Genomic DNA, 16,339 nt, shown 5'->3' with positions numbered 1-16,339 from the left:
TTTAAATCTTTTATTTTACTAGGGAATCACTGTGATGTTTAGTGCCTGGTGTTCCCAAGACAATTTAATCTTCAGTGCCTTTGTGCTGTTATTTTGGTCTGCTTGGTTTATCTGGTGCTGCTGGGGCTCTACTGGTCCTCACTGGTTCTGTGGAAGGGGCAGAAAGGGTTCCCTTGCTGGGTGTGCTAGGTGTCTTTCAGTGCTAGAGGGAGTCAGGCTTGCCTGCTTTCCAAAACAGGCAGCTCATGTGGTTGTGTCTGTTAGCCCTGTTGTTTCCTGGTGGGGAGTGAAGGCTCTGACCCAGTAAAGACAAGGAGACTTCCCTGAGAGGGGACTTGTTAAAGCAGGATCCTTCTGCCTGTTATGACAGAGGGGCCTGCCTATCAAGGTCTTGTTGACATGGTGGTCCCCATGCCCCTGCTGTCTCTAGGTAAGTGCAAGAGTCTCAGGTCCCAGGCCACCAAGGGGCTTTCCTGGCTGGTCCTCTCTTTGCAGCTGATTCCCTAGGGCTAATTGTTTCCAAACTCATATCTCTCTGTAGGGAAGGGGGTCTCTGGCCACATGGCAAAGAAGAGCACTTTACCCCGCTCTCAGGTTAGCTCACCTGATGTTGTCAGAGGGACCTCCGTTCTGCTCCAATCCAGGAGCAGAAGGAGCCAACCTGTACTGCCCTCTTTTGCTACATCAGGGGTCAGGAAACTCCGGGTCTGAGTCATCTTCTCTGTTGGGTAGGGGAACCACATTCCCTCCATTCCTGGGCCCCCAGGCCAGTTCTTCTTATTATTATTCCTTTTAGAAATTTTATTTGTCTCTTATGTCTTTAAGGTGTTTACAGTTATGCTCAGTAAGGAGGACCAGGGAGAAACAGGTGTAAGTCATGCTGTCTGGACCAGAACTCAGTTTTCTTTATTTTTTCCTTACTATGGGAATTGTTATGGGATTTGGGGAAACTATGTGGGCTATTCTGTCAACAGAATCTTGCCCTAACAGAAAGTTTAGATTGCAGATATATTGTGAAGGTGAGTCAATGAGGATTTACTCAATGATTAGATATGGAGTTTGAGGAACAAAGAGTAATCAGACAGAATTCAATTTGGGATTTGAAGAACTAGAGGAAGAATGACCCGTTAATTGAGATGGTGAAAATTGAGGGAAGCCAGGTAGGCTAGAGGTGTATTCAGGATTTTATTCGTACATGTTAAGTTTTAGGTATTTGGCAGTCAGCACATTTGGAAACAGTCAAGTAAGCAATTTATTATATGAACCTAGAGTTCATGGTAGTGGTCTCTTTTGAATTAATAAATTTGCCAGCTTGTACATGGTAGCTACAACATTAAAGCAGAAAATGTTTCAATATTTTAGTGTATGTAGTAGCACTAAGCCAAGCTATTTGATCTCGGAATCCCACATTTAGAAGCCTATCCAATCACTTGCTATTGCTTTTAAGTGTCTAGTAACCTTTCCAAGGATGAAATTGATTGTATCTAATTTTGGAAACTGAATATAATTGTGTCACTAAGCAATTCTATGAAATCCAGGGAGAGGAGATTAACTTGTTTAGAACTTTATCACTCCAGAATTTCACCCCTATTCTTAGTCAAAGTGACAGTGGGTGTCTATTCAAAATGCTGAGAAGAGCAAATGAGAAATCAGAAACAGGCTTGCAAAATTACCATTTTATTGGAGAAGACAGAAAATATAGAAGATGCCTTCTGTAAACAAGAGGGTGACATTGAGCGGTGTTGGTTCAGGCAAAGGATGAGACAGACAATTATCTCACACAGTCAGAAAAGAGTAGGGTAGCCCCTAGTCTAGACAACCCCCAGACTCTGTGTATCCCCAAGGTACACACACACTTTTATTTGCCATTGAAGTACAACATCTGTTAAAAAACAGGAATATAACTTAAGTGCTTTTTTCTTCTTAGGGCAAGAACTAGCCTTTGGGAACCTGAGCCTATCCGATATTAGGCAAATATTATTAAAGGTTTTTTGTAAGAAAGTTATGATTAAAGACAACTGGTAATTTCAGGGCAGGCCAACACAGCAGCAGAAATTAATTACTGAATAGTAATTGTAAATAGGTATTTTAAATGATCCTGCATTTCAAAAAGGATACACCTATGAAAGCCAACATGAGAGGAAACTTTCATGAGACATATGAAAAAAGATAATGATCAGAGGAATTGGGAGCCTATAACATTTTTTTTCTTTGATATACTGCCTTAAAACACACAAGAGTTTTTTGTTGTTGTTTTTTGTTTGTTTTGTTTTGTTTGTTTTAGTCTACTAAAATGTCAAAAAAGAAAATCTCACTTAAGTTAATGGAAAGCTCTGGTTGTGATATTGCAAGACTATCTTAAAACATGCCTCTTATTTGCACAACCATTTTTTTAGTTTTTTTGAATTGTACACAATAACCTTTTAAGATAAGTTTCCTCGATCTGTTTGGTTATTCCTAAATTTCTTTGTGGCATCAATAAGACACTAAGAATCTTAACTTTTCTCCTTCTCAACCTCCTGTTCTTTTTGCTCTTCTCGACTTAAAATATGCAGACTGGATCACTTTTCAGCCCTATCTCACTCTGTGTTTTGCTAACTAATATTTTATTTCTAAGCTGCCTTTGCTGTACTATAAAAAGAAAACAAAATGTAATGCTAGAGCTGCAGGTGAAAATAACTATATGTGTCCAGATCTCCTGTGATCACAAAGCATGATAAACTTCTTAGAGGCAAAGTTTAAAACATCCAGTGGGTTTAGATTTCATGATTAAATTTTGAAGCCAAATATTTTTATTTCCTGTGAAATTTTAGTGTCCTTTAGAGTTGGAGCATGTTTGTTTTGCTTAAAGCAACTTTCTCTTTGATTGTTGAAGCATTTCATTCACCCTATAACATGTTATACCAAATCTACATACTTTATGTTTTCCATTTTTTTTGTTTTCTGAGAACAGTCACCAGAAATTGTGTTCTCAAGTGCCAGGAGAACAAGGGCATTGATCCCTCCAGTTGGAGTTTTGGGCCACCTTCTCCTTGTCATTCTCAGCTGTAATTTAAGATATCAGCTTTAAATTATTTAGCAGTTTATAAGTGTAAATAATTTACCAGTCAACCACTAAAGCGACAGCCCATTAATCAGCCCATGAACATGTGCACTGGTGTCATGCTGCCGTGGTCTGCATTGCGCTGGGTCCTGTTGAGGCCCCCGTGCTCAGAGCCACTCTACCCCCCACCCCCGCTCAGATGTGACCTGGTTTGCTTGTGGATTGAATTAATTGGGGCTCAAATTGAGAGGTGCACCCAAGAACTCTAACCTTCAGAGGTGGAATCAAACTTTGTTGCGGGGGCAGTTGCAGTCGTGGCTTTTCTGATGCTGACTTCTTATAACCGTTCTGTGACATCACCCAAGGAGATATGTGGAGAAAATAGATGAAAGAATAACATCTTACAAGATAGGTGTGATTTTTGAAATAAAGGATGTGTGGTAATGTTGAATGTTTATTTTTATCTTCTTGTCTAGGTAGTTGGTTTTGAAGTCGTGACTGGATATTTTTTCAGGAGCTACAACTCCTTTCTTCATCCAGATGTTCTAATGACAACATGGTAGTTTCTTTCATAACCTTTGGGCATTTTGTTTATAATTCAAGTTATTGATGGGCTTTCTTTTTCTTTTACCATAAGGTTAGTACTATCCTAAGTCTCATTAGTCTTCTAAGGACGTACATCACCTTCCTATAAAAATAATGACTTATGTTAATTTTAAATGCATTCAAAAATTGTACAACAGAATGATGAGGCTATTCTTTTGGTAAAACTGTAGACTCTCTACATAAGGGTAACTGGTAACCCAAGCTACTGTGTGGTTATGCAGACCCGCCTTTGGGTTGGGTATTAGGACACAGAGAAGAAAAGTATGGGCAGCGCCGGTACCACCCTGATTGTCTCTAACTGCTCCGTGTTTCCAGTTTCTGCCTTCTTCTCTCTGAAGGCACAAGGTAAGACCCAAAGTTCTGCTCTGCCCTCCCCCATAACGGTGCACATCAACCCTGCCTCAGCTCTGGGTATTCCCAAGAGAAGTTGCCCCCTGGCACAGCCCGACCCCTCTTTGCCATGCTGCGTCCTTGTGAGTCTCAGTTTCACTCTGGCCTGAGAAGGACATTCCTTCCCCAGCTCCAAGTTTCATTTAACAACCTGGACCAGAGATTGCATAGTTTCTGTCCAAACTCTGTCAACGCTGTCATGAATTCAGCCCCTTTAACTTTTGCTGAGGCAGTTACAGAGGCTAGTTTCAAGGTGGTGTCCAAAGTTCATAGTGAAATTTTATTGGGACCATTTTCCAAGCAGGAACATGAACCCTCTACTTGGGGCATCTCTCCCCGGACTTCATGTTACATTCAGCCTTGCCCTGGCTCATATAATCCTCGCTAAACAGAAGCTCTTGACCCAAGCTCGCCACAGACCTAAATCCTAATCTACAGAGTACATCTGCCTTTTTTCAACCAGTATTCAGACTTAATAACCTGCCCTTTGTCTAACACAGATCCACGTAACTGTCATTTGATGAGGATGTATTATGTGCCAAATGCTGAGGAAATTGTTTTGCAGACATTTTACCACTTAATTCCCCTCATAACACAAACGTGTTAACCGGGATGCTGTAGATTACTGAGCCAAGCAGTAAGAGAGTGAGGGTCCAATTTAGGCCTGTCTGACTCCAAAGCTCACACCCTGTGTATACTCTACTTCGTGATCTCTAATCCAGTCTAAACACCGACAAACCTCACTGGCTGACTTCTATCTGGAATGAATCCCCATCGCTCCCACTTTATTCTGAATGTCTCTCTATTCCATTCTCCAATGGAACCACTCCTTTTAGTCAAAAGTGACAACACTAGCCTTAAAATGCCCTGGTCTCTGAAATCTGGTAATGATTATTGCATTAATCTATTAGTCACCTATTTTATTTACATGAGTCCTGTTATGGAAGAAGTCGGGTGATGTTCTGCTCCATCTCTGCTTCAATTTACTATAATTTGGAGAAAGAATATGCGTTTCCCATCGAATTCTAAATTAGACCATACAGCAAATTGCTTTCCTGGGTTCTTTAACTCCAAAATGCAGTTCGTGGCTCCTGCAGCCTATAACCAAGAGCCTCAGGTTCTTGTTTCCCTGGTGTGGGCACTGCCCCTTAAGATGTTACCTTGTGTCAAACTTTTCCCCAAACTTTTCAAGTAAAGGGGGGAAATGAGAACCACGTGTGAAAACACACTAAGGATCCTTGGCCTCTCCAACAGAAGGATTTCTTATGGCCCATTTTTCATGTTAACTCCTTGAACCCCCTTCTGTGTCCTGATACTCCTTGTATTTTTCTTCTCACTGAACTTTTTTGTGAGTCCCTACTCTCTCTCCATCCCTGGCTGCCTCGGGAAGCTATGCCCGTCTTCTACTTTATTAAGCGTTGCATGTCCCATGTCTCTTTGTATTGACTTGTCCTATGCATTCTCTGCACAAAGCCCAGGTTTCTCAGGCAAACCACTGCCAAACCACTGCCACCCACCATTCATGGGCTTTCCTGTATAAAATCAAGCATCCATATAAGAGAGAAATTACATTGTGCCTCTAAAAGATGCTTCTTCACACATAATGGTCAATCAATTATTTGCTGAATGAAGAAACACCTTTTCTTGTACTTGCCATTAACTTGGGCATGTAATTAAAAATAATCTGGATTGTATGTAAGGATATCCAATCCCTCCAATTAGCCTATACCGCCCCTAAATAAGCCACTTTACACTCACTTTGAAACTTCCATAACATAGCAGACGCAGGGCCAAGCAAAGTAAATTATTTAGATATTTACCGAATTAATTGTACTCAGCATACAGTTCCAATCACCTACTACAATGAGGGAGTCCAGAGAATTAGCACAGAAAATGTAAATATGCACAAGACACACTCATGCTGTATCTTTCTGTATGGGAGGTTCACCCACTCCCCATGTCTACGACCTGGGGAAGTTCTGACTCTATTAAAGATTAATCTTAAACTTCAGTCCACCAGCAAATCTTTCTCTAGACTTAACTCCAAGCCAATGACTGTACCACCTTTATTTCTCTGAATCCAGTGCCCACACAGCATCTGGCACAGAATTGCCACTCAGGAGGTATTTGTTCAATTCATTTAAGTAACAATTCTGCACTTAAGTTCACTGTAGTGAATAAAAGCACAACAGTCTTATCCAAAGGAAAAACAATAATGATCAGTTGTTTATTTCTTAGGAGAAAATGATAGCAAAGCAATCATTATCCTTGGTCAAAGCAGACATTAAATATCTTTTTAAAAAATATTTTGGTTTGTTCTTTCATTATGATATGTCTCAGGTTTTTTCTAATTAATCATTGGCATAATATTACATATTCAGCAAATGTGGGACACTCATCCTGAATAGTAGTAAGAAAATATGGCTTATCAATAAAATAAATGTTTTTCTGTCTGGATGACATATTGTTATGTAATAAAGTAGCCAGGGACAAAACTCTTGGCATGTAAGGAAAATTATGAGGAGGGTTATAATATATAAAAATGACAAAATAGGCAGTTACAGGACCAAGACTGGATGTGCGCTCAATGTGAGGTAAAAAGTTACACCCAAGAAAAAGACGAATATCTTAGGAATGTCTTCATTTTTAGTATTTGTGACTTTCATTCAAACAAATGAAGAATTACCTTTGGAAAATGCATTTGATAGAGGAGCATTATTGTCACTAATTGCTAAAAAAGCCTGGACCTTTCAATATCAAACTTTATTGTGCAGTGCTCAGGAATATATCATTTTACTGGAAGAGGGTTCATATGACTCATAGAAAGTGTATGTTTGAAATGGTGTTTCCAGCAGCCTGAGTTCTCCTACAGCTGTAAGGCTCCTTGTGTACATCTTGTTGGCTGTGGAATAACAATTTCTAAATGGTCGACTCTCAGAACTATTCTAACAGGGTTGCACAGGACCCCAAGAATACCCACTTTAGTCCTGGGCACAGTGTTTTAAATGCAGCTCTATGTGAAGACATGTAATTTTTTTACGGAAATTTTTCTCTTAATGGACATAGTCTAAATATCCAGTTGGAATATTTTCTAGACAGTTTTTCTCCTCATTCTTTAGAATATTTTCGCGAGCTCTTAGCAGCAGTGAATGTAAAGGGGATGCACCTAAAACGTCAACTTTGTTCACCGTTAGGAGATTTCATAAAACTTGCAGACATTTTTAAAATGTGGAAATTTGATATGTGAGGTTTATTAATGATCATAAATATAGGTAATTGAAAATTGGTAATTTTGTATAATGGGTATTACATAGCCTTATTAATCTTGGAAATCAGTTTGAAATAGTGAGAACTATGGATTACAGGGTCTTGGAATAGAAAGTAATCTCAATGTAAAGAGGACACTGAAATCAGAAACCTTAGGAGATTTAGAGCTAGAACCTAAATTTCCATTTTTTAGTACAGAGTTATTTAAACTACTAAGAACACATTCAATTCATTTTGGGAAAAGCATAGGAATATTTAGAAAGATATTTAATTTTGTTCAGAAGTGATCTCTTCACAAAAAGTCAGTCCAGTACTTGCAATTACATTTATGCCCATTAATTCCCCTCACAATCATGTTTGTAAAAATACTCTGATGGGTGAACATCACCAGAGACAGGCAGAGTTGTCACAAATTCCATGTCACTGGCATCAAACTAATGAGATTTTGACAGAGCCATGAACACGTGATTCCTCATGCCATTCAGCAATGATACAATATGTGTAAGTTACTTTTATTCTTTGGCAAAACTAAGCAGTCAACAAAAAGTGTCCCATGCAATGTACTGAATGAACCCGTCCCCCAAGCTAACAGTAATTCTAACAGTTCTTTCAATTTTATTGAACAAGTTTAATGAATTTCTCATTGTTTCAGTGAGCAAGATTGGATGGTATTTCAATAGTATAGCTTCAGATTTTAATAATGCAGTACAAAGGTTATGATACCAAAATATTAGCATATGAAACCCAGAAACTATGGAAAATAGCAGAATGTGCAGTGACTGATTTTACTTTGAAAAACAGGGAGTCAAAAATATTTTCCCTGCACTTTTAGAACCTAACTCTTTTACAAAATTCATAAGCTTTACAAACCTACTATTATTTTAAAATATTTCCATCTTCCAGTAGGCATTACCCATATTTTATGAATGGCAAAAGGCAGGCAAAATTAAACCATTTACATAAGGACCTCAAATTCTACTTTGAACAAGGTAAAGAGAAAGATACAGCTATCTGTCTACACATATACACATATCACTTGCATGTATATATAAGCAAATAAATTAAAATTATATTAGAAATTTCCAAAATATAAAAAGTGAATTAAAGGATATGTTTGCCAAAGATTGATGAAGCATATACATCTAGAGAATATACTAATTTTTCATTGGATTTGAATTTCTGTAAAAAAATTATACCATTTATTTTCCTTAGGGCACATGAATAAGTAAATTATATAACTTGAAAGTGAAAACACTCCTTCAAAACAGGAAATCATTTTGTTTTACACTTTAGCAGAATGTGTTGGGTTTGGAGGCCTGGGGAGAAAAAGCACAAACTAGACTACAATGAATACATGTCAAAGTGTATATGCAATATATGAAAATGAGCAGATATATATAAACAAAAAATAGTGTTTATAAATGAAGTTATATTCTCTTGGGCATTTTGAAACCTATAGGGACCATGTTCATAACAGAAATGTTAACCTACCTGGAAGGTAAAATCAGAAAAGAATTTAGGAGAAAATGTAAAGTTGAAATGGAGGCAAATACTGTCAAGTGTGTTTCCTGTTGTTGTAAAAATACATGTTGACATTGAAGAGCCAGGATGAATGTAACCATGAAAGAAAACCAAAATAGAAAACTGTTCCCTGTGTGTCTGCCATGAATCTAGAGACTGGCAAAGGATAAGGATAAACTGTCCTTAATTTAAATAAGATATCCGTATCTTCCATGAGGGAATTAAGTTCCTTAGGTGTGTAGTGCATTAAAAAAAAATACTCAGGGACTTCCCTGGCAGTCCAGTGGTTAGAACTCCATGCTTTTACTGCCGAGGGCCCAGGTTCGATCCCTGGTTGGGGAACTAGGATCCCAAAACCCGCACGGGGTGGCAAAAATAAATAAAGTAAGTAAAATTTAAGAATATTCAAATTTTAATGAAGTTCTAACATTATTCAGAGACAGAGTGAAAGTGATTGAGCAAGCTGAACAGAGAGAGAGGGAGGAAGGAAGGAAGGAAGGAAGGAAGGAAGGTAGGAAGGAGGGAAGGAAGGAAGGAAAGAAGGAAGGAAGGAGGGAAGGAAGGAAGGGAGGGAGGAAGAAGGAAGGAAGGAAGGAAGGAAGGAAAGAAGGAAGGAAGGAAGGAAAGAAGGAAGGAAGGAAGGAAAGAAGGAAGGAAGGAAGGAAGGAAAGAAGGAAGGAAGGAAGGAAAGAAGGAAGGAAGGAAGGAAAGAAGGAAGGAAGGAAAGAAAGAGGGAGGGAGGAGGAAGGAAGGAAGGAAGGAAAGAAGGAAGGAAGGAAGGAAGGAAGGAAGGAAGGAAGGAAAGAAAGAGGGAGGGAGGAGGAAGGAAGGAAGGAAGGAAGGAAGGAAGGAAAGAAGGAAGGAAGGAAGGAAGGAAGGAAGGAGGGGAAGAAGGAAGGAAGGAGGGAAGGAAGGAAGGGAGGGAGGAAGGAAGGAAGGAGGGAGGGAGGAGGAAGGAAGGAAGGAAGGAGGGAAGGAAGGAAAGAGGGAAGGAAGGAAGGAAAGAAGGAAGGAAGGAAGGAAGGAAAGAAGGAAGGAAGGAAAGAAGGAAGGAAGGAAAGAAGGAAGGAAGGAAAGAAGGAAGGAAGGAAAGAAAGAGGGAGGGAGGAGGAAGGAAGGAAGGAAGGAAAGAAGGAAGGAAGGAAGGAAAGAAGGAAATGGCTTCATAAAGCTTACAATTAATTTTTAAAATTCAAGAATCAAGCTTTTGAGAAAAAGATATTGTTAGAAATCAGAGGTTTGGGAACATATTATTTGAGGGAAAAAATTAGGGAATTTAAAAAACCTTATAGCAAAAGCTGAAAAAATGAAAACATCCTAATTTTCACCTTTGAGCTTAGACTGGCCCTCTGGATAGAGGGGAAATAGTCTTAATACTGAACTTATAGTTTTTTCTCTTTCTCAATAAAGGATGAAATTTTTGTCATACTTAGGTCTGCTTGTGGCCTTTATCGGCTAAGCTTTTCTTAGAATACACATTCTCTAGCCTACCTTTGTGACTTCCAGGCAGAGTCAATGCATCAGGGTGAAACTACATCATTCATAAGGATGAAGCTACATCATTCATAGAACATACAAATGGAGAATGGCCCAAAGTGCATGTTATTCATTGCAGTAGTGTGTGACAAGAAGTAGCAGTCAAGTTCATGTTAGGAAATATTTATAAACAGAGTAAATTCTCTTCACCAAGAATTCATATGTATTAGTGAGCAATTACAAGAAATTTTTGAGCATCCCTAGAAAACAATATGTGTGTATAAGAAGTAATAAAGATTTTGAAAGAAATGAATATTTATAACTGTTATCTGTTGTTCTTCAAGAGATTGTTAGCATAAATTCAGAATGACACACATGATCTCTTTGCCTTTCATAAAATTGCGGTCTCTTTTTAGATATATAATATTAACTAAATGTAATAAAAAATCCCTTTCAACCTTAGAATCACCTCCTTGCTGACCTACAGAGGGAACAAGGAATTCAGTCTCAGAGTCACTAGGCCCTTAGACCTTGCTCGGCCAGGGCTGATGGATGGAGATTCTTTGTGTGGTTCACAGCAGGGCTCAACTGGCTAAGACTAACCAGCCCTATCCCAGAGTTTGATGCAGGCAGCAAAGTGCTTCATACAGAGACAGGCTTCCTAATGTACCCCCAAAAAGAATTATCTCAAAAGAGTGTGAAATCGTGGGAAGAGTAGAGATAATCATCGCTGACTTCATTTTCATCTTGTACCAGATGAGAAAAGGTCCTTGTGGATTTAGCCTTCGAATGGACATGGTCCCAGAGGGAACCTTCCAGTCTTGCAGACCTGGCCTAATTGCAAAACCTCTGTGTCAGCCAGTGCCCAGCAGAAACAGCTGGCTTAGAGAGTGTAACCCAACAGGTGCTTACAAAAGCCATTTTGCAAAGGTGTGGGCAAAGCTGAGGGAACTGGAATGGTGAAGCATCTGGGACCAACAATAGCCAATAGACATGACCATGCTTGGGCCTGGAGGCTCAAGGGGAGGATGCAATTTACTTGGAACCCGGAGAAAACTGACCCAAGAAAGAGCCATGAGATTCAACTGCAGTCACTGCCAGTCCCTGCTGAGCTAGATAGGGGCAGGAATAATTCCCCAGATCACTCTCTATACTCCTCCCACTGGTCAGACACAAAGTATTATGTCACTCTCCCCCAGGGCTTTTTCATTATTCTTGTAATAGAATCTAAAAATACAAATCTCTTTCAAGGCTCTAAATGAACAAGTGTCTACTTTTCCAACCTCACTTAATACAGCCCATCCCTCTTGTTCACTGTATTGTAACTGCATTTAACTTTCTTGAAGTTTCTGGAACAGGCCAAACTACTGTTTGGGGGTCTTTGCTGGATATGCTGTTTTGTGTGCCTGAAGCACAGCTCCCCCAGAATCTAGTGTAGTTGGCTTCTTTTCTTCCAAACATCCTCTTGGGGAAGCCAGATCCCAACTGCAACCTAAATGGATGTGCCCTACTTGGGTCCAACCACTCCTGCTGAGTTAGTGTCTTCTTGCACTGGAATTCTCTCATTTGTCTGTTTATTTATTGTCTTCACTAGAATATTAGCTCCCTAAGAGCAGACACTTTGCCTGTATTGTCTACCAATATTTCTCCAGAGTCTAGAGCATGATAAGAGCTCAATAAACATTTGTTGAGTGAATGAATGTGTATAAAACTGAAGAAAGGTATATTCTAACTAATTTGCCTAATGAGAAATGCCTACAAGCACTCAATATCCGAGGCTTTAAAAAAATTCTATCAGATATAACCTTTAAATTGTTACTTTACTTACTAGGTTTGAAATAAAAGCCTAGACTCTTGAGAGGATTAAAAATATGTAAATTTAGTTCTTGTACTTAAAATATTTAAACTCAGTAGAGGAATGAGTAATTTATATATAACACCAGACCGAATATACGTGCAATAACAGGTATTGTGTAAGAAAGTGTTAAATCATTTTTAAAAATGCAAATATGTCATTTGAATAGAAATTTGGAGGAAGTTTATTTGAGGTAGACATTGAAAATAGTAAAGATTTTAACAAGTGGGAATGGAGGGCAGGAGGCATAAAAACACAAGTGTGAGCTGAGATGAAATATGAAAAGTCATGGGCCATATTTGGGAAGAATGAGTACTACAGTTTTACTGAACAATAATAAAGATTAATATATTTGTGGGCTGGTTATCATGAACCACAAATTACATAATTTAATCTCAAAATGATTCTTTAACAAGAATTATTATTATAACCATTTTATAGATGAGGAATCTTTAGAACAGAGATTAATTTACCCACCCAAAGCCATATAATTACGAAGCTGTAGAACTAGGGATTTGAACTAATGCAGTTTGAATGCAGAGCATTATTTAAAAATAAACCAGAAAAGTAGACAGAGGCATAGGAAAGAAAATTCTTGAAAGCAAAACTGCAGATTTGATGCTTAATCTAGAAAGTGATAGAGAATCAAGCATGTTTTTGAGTAACATTTATATGGAAACAATATAAAATAACATCATATTATATGTTATATATACATATAATTTATATATGTAATAGGTATGCATATATGCTATATATACATATAATTTATACACATATGTATGAAATACACATACACGAAGAGACAAAGGAAATGCTGCTAAAAGTTAACATTATTTATCTATTAGCATAAATTAGTATGTAAATTGGGAAATTTTTAATCTTTTACTACCTGGATTCACTGGAATTTTTACAATTTCAACATACATAATTTTAATGATCAGAAAAATAAAATTTATAGTTTACCATTAATGTCTAGAACTGCATCTATGAAGGTCTAAGGTAAGTTAGTCTTCAAGGTAGTGGGAACAATGTGATGGACTACAGAGCAATCATGGAATTCAAGTAAGAAAAAGTGAATGGGATATCCTTCAAAGAGAGAGTCAACATTTCAAGGCAAATGGCCTCCTTTACTAAGTGAACAGACACATGGCTCTGATACCCTAAGAAAACAAGTTGATAATTCACAGCTTATTTTATTTTGTCAGAGCTTCAGTTCTTCTTTACATAGAAACACATTTCTATTTTTGTAGAGAAAGTTGGAGGAGAATTAGGAATCCATATACAATTTTTACACATAATAACTTTTCTTTTTTAAAAAGGTAGAATTGTTTTCTTTATTCCACACAATTGACTTGCATATACTGTATTTTTTTTTTAATGTGGTAAGAACACTGAAGATCTACCTTTGTAACAAAACTTTAAGTGTACAACACAGTTTTGTTAACTATAGGCATGATATACAGCAGATATCTGGACCTGATTCATCTTGTATAACTGAAACTTTATAAACTTCTCAAGAATTAATTTATCACATATATGAAGGCATCAATTTTAAAGCTTAATTGAACCAAACACCAAACAATCATTAGGTATATAACATGTTTCTCTTTACCATCACCATTCAGTCATGATCAGAGTCATTTTAACCAGAAAGATTAATGATATAAGTAGGAGGAAAACCTTCCCTTCCTGCAAGTGTGAAGCATATTTTCCGTGCTGTTGATGGATAAGTCTACTTTTTTATTATTTATAAAGTTGTTTGTTGCTTTTTTTTTTACATTGGCAGGAGGCTTTTATTACAGGGGCAAACATACCTTACTAAGAATAGCTACTACTGAACATTTACTATGTGCCAAACACTGTTTTAAGCACTTTGTAGGTATTACATAATTCAATTTTTACAAAATAATCCTATTATTATCCTGGTTCCACAGATGAGGAAACTGAGGCACAGATAGGTTAAGTAACTTTCTGAAGGTCACACAGGCAGTGAGTGGTAAAGCTGAGATTCAGAGCCAGGCAGCCTGCCTAAAACTGAAAAATCGATCATAGAAATATAAGTACATCATTTAGAGACAAGGAATATAAGGACCAGTAAGAGTCAACTCATTGCAAGAGTTGAAAGCAGTTGGCTCTGGGGAGCAGGAATTGATAAAGTTTTGAAAAGATCACAATGGTGAAAATTTCTTGGTGTGAAACAATTTAAAATACTGCAACAAACTTGAAGGAAGAAATTAAATATTTTCAATATAACCACATGGACAATCACTGAAAATTTTATGGTATGTCCTTCCTGTCTTTTGCTAAAAAAAGTATGTATTTGCTATCATAAAATATATATAATTTTCCTGTCTGACTTTTAATTTTAACATTATAAAATAAAATTTTCCCGTATTATAACTAAAGCAATAGCTAGCTCACATTCTACCATATGGAAGTACCATAATTTATTTAACTATGTCTCTATTATTCAACACCTAATTGCAATCTTCAATCATATCTTTATGAATAAATTTATTTTCCCATTTGTCTCTAGTGATATTTGTGACATATTTAGTAAATTTTATTTTTTGATTATGAAGGCCATGCATTCTTCATTATATAAAAATTAGATAGCATGTAACATTTTTGAAATCACAAATACTTATGCCAATATGTAGTGAACGAATGCCAACTATTGTCCACATTTTGCTCCATTGCTCTTTTTATTATTACAAATATGGCATATTTTGCATTCAACAGCATATTGTAAATATCAATAAGTGTGTCCACATTATTGTTCTTAATAGTTCATCATATGGATTCATCATAATTTAATCAGTCCAATGTTGGTGGGCCAGTACATATAGCAATTCTGTGTAGATATCTTTGCCCTACATTGTTGTGCCTTTCTCACATTTTCTCGTAAAAGTGAAATTCCAGAGTATGTACTGTAAATGATTTATCATACACATTGTCGAATTGCCCTGCAATAGCCTCATTAGGGTACTGGCATGCTACTTTTCCCATACTCTTTCCTAGTATCACCAATTTTTTAAAATCTTCATTCGTCTGAAAGATAGGAAAGTTATGTATATGTGTTTCATTTCATTTACATATAATTAGGGCTAAATTTTTTATTATTTATTATCTTCACGTTATTTCTAAATTAATTATTCATGTATGTTGATATTGTCAATTTCTATAGAGATGCTTACTGTTATTCTTATGGATTTGAAATTAGTTTTTGTATTTCAAGGATATTAAACCTTTTTAATATATTTTTTTGTGTGAGAAAGAATATATTCCACATACGTACTTTTTGTCTTTTAACTTTAATAACCCAAAACTTTAATTTTTATGTACTCAAGTTAATACTTTCATTTATAGATTCACCTTGGTTGTGTGCTTAGGAAGTCCTAAGCATGTAATTAAATTACATTAACATTCACATTTTTTTTTAGCTTTTATGATTTATCCTTACACTTAAATACTTATCCCATTTGCTATCATTTTTTGCTTTAATATAGGTGCTTCAATATTTGTTTATTTGCTTGTTTAGTCTTGAAATGATAGACTCATCTACCAGCTTGTAATTCTTCTTCCATTCGGTATCTAACATTTCCCAAATATCTAGGAGTATCTTTGTTATGGTAAAGCTAAGGCCAGAGATAATGAGTTGACCGCCTACTTTTAAGAAGTAACCAATTTATGAACAGTTTGCAGGGAGCACAGGTTCGTCATAACAATTACACTGTAAGCATGGCTTTATCTCAGCAATGGCATTTGAACAGGATCTTAATTACACAATGTTCTGATAGGAATAAATGAAGTTGTAGGCATTTCAGGTAGAAGAAAGAGATTGTCTTTTATAGTCTCCTTCTGTTTCAATTTTAAGGCACACCAGTATTTCTAATGTAATTTAATTTATTGACATCAAGAATGGAAGTTTTCTGGTTTTAGAATCATGGCACTATAATATGCTATCTCTGCCTCAAGATATCCCATCTGTGTTTATATTCACATATATATTCATTACACAAATGCTAAAGGAATGGGAACTTGTCCAGTCTCATATTTTTTAAACATAGATCATTGTGCCTTAAAAAAAGTTATCCCAAGAATTCTGAGAACGTATTTGCCTGTTTCTTTTCATTTGTCTTTCATTGTTATAAAGTTTGACTTTCATTTAGTCCCCA

Source organism: Phocoena phocoena, chromosome 14, assembly GCF_963924675.1.
Source record: "Phocoena phocoena chromosome 14, mPhoPho1.1, whole genome shotgun sequence".
Lineage (NCBI taxonomy): Eukaryota > Metazoa > Chordata > Mammalia > Artiodactyla > Phocoenidae > Phocoena > Phocoena phocoena.
This window is presented reverse-complemented; position numbering follows the sequence as displayed.